Source organism: Alligator sinensis, unplaced genomic scaffold (genome assembly GCF_000455745.1).
Source record: "Alligator sinensis unplaced genomic scaffold, ASM45574v1 scaffold23_1, whole genome shotgun sequence".
Classification (NCBI taxonomy): Eukaryota; Metazoa; Chordata; order Crocodylia; family Alligatoridae; genus Alligator; species Alligator sinensis.
The window spans coordinates 407790-411941 of NW_005841890.1; the positions used below are offsets into that span (position 1 = coordinate 407790).

Below are 4152 nucleotides of genomic sequence, written 5' to 3' on the forward strand. Positions count from 1 at the left end.
GCAAGGGGTTAACCTGCCGCCCTCAGGATCCCACCCAGGCATCACTCCCTGCAGGGAGGCTGCTGCCAATGGAGTCCCTGAGCTCCTGTCCCTCCTCCAGCATCAGGTTCTTGCTTCTCCCTCTGGGATTCCCATGCAGTGGGAGTGTAGCAGGCTGGCAGGCAAAGGCTTGAAGCAGACTGCACGTTCCAGGTTGGAAAAATCTGCAGGCTTGCAAGGAACAACAGACAACTGCAAGCAATTAAGAGTGATTGCAGGCAGCCTAGGAGGACTGGACCAGCTGCAGAGGATGATTATCTGGCCACAGAAAGCTAAAGGCTTCTAGGGAGACAAGCAGGGAGCTTGGCAAGTGGTGGCAGAACTGAGCCAAGGATTCTCCTAGGCTGTAAGGCTAGAGGTAGCAGCATCATGAGAGGGAACTCACACAGAGAGAAAGAAGACTGCACTGAAATGCTGTGGGAGTATCACGTAGCTGGCAGCACCTTTATCGGGGTCTGGGAAGAGACCTCTGAACTGTGAGTTGCCCTGTAGGGACTATGTTTTGAGGACTGGTTTATGTTGATTCCAGTGTGGAATTAAGTTGAGTTAAGCAAATCCCCTGAACCTGCTACAGGGATGCACCCCTGTGAAATGGCTTGGCAGGAAGCACCAACAGTGTAGTGGGGGACCCACACTGTGTATGATGGGAGGTACCTACGCCCTGTGCAGGTGCATCTTGGGAGGTGTGTTGCATTTGGTTGCTCTGAAGCTGGAATGCATGGCTTTGGACAATGTTTAGATTATGCCCTGGCATTGACTAGTAAGAGGGAGGTATAGATTCAGACCTTTTCTTGGTGAGGCCAGGCCACCTTCTCTATGGATAAAAGATCTAAAACATATTTTTTGAGCTAAATGTTGCCTAGTTCCTACTTGTCCCCATCTTGGCGCCTTATGTGGAGTGATTCATCTTTCTTGGGAGCAGGATCTGAAACCCATGCAAGTGCCCCAAATGCCATTTATGTAGCTAAAATCAGGTATATGAGTGCTACTTGGCTATCTAAAGATGGAGTTGGATTCTGGTCTTTGTTTTGCTGCATATTTGTATAGTGACTAGTCCAGCAGAGTCCTAAACATTGCTGGGGTCTTGGGGGAATAATTGTAATGCAAACACATCGTGAAGACAGTGGGGGGAATTGAATCTATCCCTAACACCTATTAAAATCAAAAGGTTGGGACTAGTGATTGTTTTAACTCGATTTATACCAGGAATAAGGTTGGCCCAAGGATTACACCTGTGACTCGCAGAGCTTATAGCTGGGAAAAGACCCATATGGTCACTTAGTCCATCCACAACTCATTTCAGCTGTAAAAAAATACATTTACTTCATCACACTTCTTCAGTGGTCTCTACTGTCCAATTTTAAAATATGCAAGTGATGTGGCTTTAATACCTTAACATTTTATGGTCAGACCTTTATTCTTAAAATATATATAAATTAACCTCAGTGAATTCAGGACTGGATGTTCAGGCTTGCCTTTCCAAGCTCCACCTTTCCACTCCTTAGTTTCTCTTAAGTCATCTGCAGTGCTCAGTTTAACCTCACCAGAACCAGCACCCGATGATAAGAATTGTGCCTCCAGAGAGGCCTGCATCAGTGAGATCAAATGGCAGGATGAGATGAAGAAAAGAACAGGGGTGATTGAATTACTTTCCCTTTGGTGCTCTCCCACCTCTCTCTTTTCTGCCTCCTTTAATGGAGGGCATTAGAGGATAAAATTGAGGGGGATGTGTCCACTCTCCTTCCTACCAAGAATTTATTTTTCTAATTCCATTAAAGGATGAACAGAAGCAAAGAAGGGCTTCTTACTCTGGTTGCTGTTTTGCTCCATGAAGTATTGGTATGTAGGGTGCATGCCCAATGAACTAGACAGACAATTTTAGATATTGTGTGATCAAATAAGATGAAGAAGAAAGGAAACGGGTGTAAATGAGCCTGTTGAATAAGACCTAGTGGGCCATTAGCTTTAAGAGGAACTTTGACTTGACTTGACCCAGATGAATGTGTGACATGAATGCTGCATGCCCCCAGAGGCTGATGGGGCATGGCAACTGCCCTCAGGCAGCAGTGGAGGTGTCAGTGGTGGGGATGTGGTGGCAATAAGTGGGAAGCTCTGCAGGCAGAGCGGGGGCTGGCCAAGCAAGGAGCTCCTGCAGGCAGCTGTGGCGGTGCCAGCGGGGGGTGGCGAACACTGACCATTGGTTGGCGACCACCCACAGATCCTGCTGGTAGCATCAGCGGTGGCCAGCGGCGATGTGGGGTGGGGGTAGGGTGGTGAGTGGCAACCACCCACAGGCACTGCCAGCAGCGTCAGCGGTGCTCTTTGAGGGGCATGCACTGCCAATCTTAGGGGGTGCACCTGCACCCCCTTCACATCGCCAATGACTTGTGATATACTCAACCTGCAGCTGTGTTTTGTAGCTTCCACCCTCTGTTTCCATGCACATCCACGTGCTGATTCCAATTACTGTTAGTCTTATAAATTACTTGGTAAGACTTGTTCCATTACTTCAAGAGGAAGGTGGCACTTACTGTGTGAAACTTGCCCTGTACTTTATGAGCACATGAAGGAGAGAAAAGGATTTTTAGCTATCTTGATTGGAACAACTGTGTAGTTGGGAGAGCTGTTGAATAAGCTTTCAGGCATTAAGTGGCTTTCTTTGGGTCCTGAGGAAGGTTACTTGATGCCTGAAAACTCCAACAGCTTTCCCAACTACCTAGTTGGTCAGTAAAAGATATCAGTAAAAAATCTTTACCTTTCATTCATTACCTGGACCATCATGGTGATAGCAAAACTCCAACCCTACAACATCAGAACCTTGTAAAGTAAGCTTTGAATTTTCAGTTTGGCAGATTTCCAAATGTATGCTGATGCTTCAAAAAATGTAGGGATTGTGGAATAAGATTGCTTGAAAAAGTGAATAGCTTTTGAGTATACCTCCTTTTAGTCTTCTGGATTTATGACCTCTATTACCATCTCTTCTGCCCAAAAGTAGTCAAGAGCTCATACCCTATGCTTTTATATTTCATGCTATAAAAATCAATGTCAGAAGTGAGGTAGGTACAAAGGGGTCTCTGAAAAGTGAGAACTTGCTAAAGGTTACAGATGTTCTGCCAACACCTATTCATTTTATTGCAGCCATACATGATCAGGTCCACAGAGGCTCAATCTTAATGTTATTAATAGTTCCAGCTAGTGAAGTTGCCAAGCATATTGTGCATCTGTCTGGCAGGGTATTAATGGCACATTTAATGTTGTAAGGTCATGAGGAATTTTCCATGAACAAAGTTCACCAAAAGGACAGTGTAGGTTCAAAAACTTGTATTTACACTTAACTGTGTAAAAATGTCAGAAGCCATATATGGTAGCACTATGTGTAAGGCTTCTTGTGTAACCAGGTTAGCTCCATTTAACTTACAAGCAGGGCCAGCTGACCCCAAGAACTTCATCGTCCCAAAGGGCTATTGCCTCTGCTGCAGTGTGGCAAGAGCTCCCTAGGAGCAGCCCCTACTGCCTTGTTCACTCCTGCATCAAACAGTACTGGAGGAGTAGCTGCACCTTCCATGACAAAAAAATCCTGTCTGGGGAAGGGGGGATGCCATTCTTCTCAACACTTCCCCCATTGACTATTGGGTGTGGATCTACCTAGCTTCTCTCTCACTAGGATGCGTCTGCTCTATGAAAGGCTAGGTATAGACCTTGCACATAATCCAGACTAAGTGCTTGGAAATTAAGCAAAACTTGTAACCATACCAAAGTTCAGGATATAGAGACCAAACTAAAAATGGTGGAACCCAGTGTAAGAGTCCTGGATTGATGTGGTATTAGATTATGTAAATTATGTCAGTCTGGTGCACTGAACTTCTCTACCAGATCCCCTATCAAATCAAGTTAGGATTCTGTCTGCCAGCATCCCAGATATGGTTGTGGTCTCCTGCTAGCCTGCCCTCATAGGGAGGCAGGCTGGAAGTCAACCCACACTCAGCTACTCTAGCTGAGCACCTAGTGTGCCCTTCCCTTGGGTTGTCATAGACCTGAGCCAGCACAGAATCTGTCCCCATCCCCACCTCTGGCCAGTTCATCCACAACCAGGTGTTGGGGGCGGTGAGCCGG

The 4152-nt window shown here is 46.2% G+C and overlaps 1 long non-coding RNA gene across 1 annotated transcript in view; it reads left to right on the top strand.

Annotated features, from left to right (window-relative positions):
- The first annotated feature begins 362 nt into the window (after positions 1-362).
- Positions 363-4152, top strand: part of LOC102375192 — an 18790-nt gene continuing 15000 nt past the window's right edge. Inside the window, exon 1 of the long non-coding RNA XR_323147.1 lies at positions 363-515. This is a non-coding gene — a long non-coding RNA (uncharacterized LOC102375192). The remainder of the gene's footprint in view (positions 516-4152) is intronic.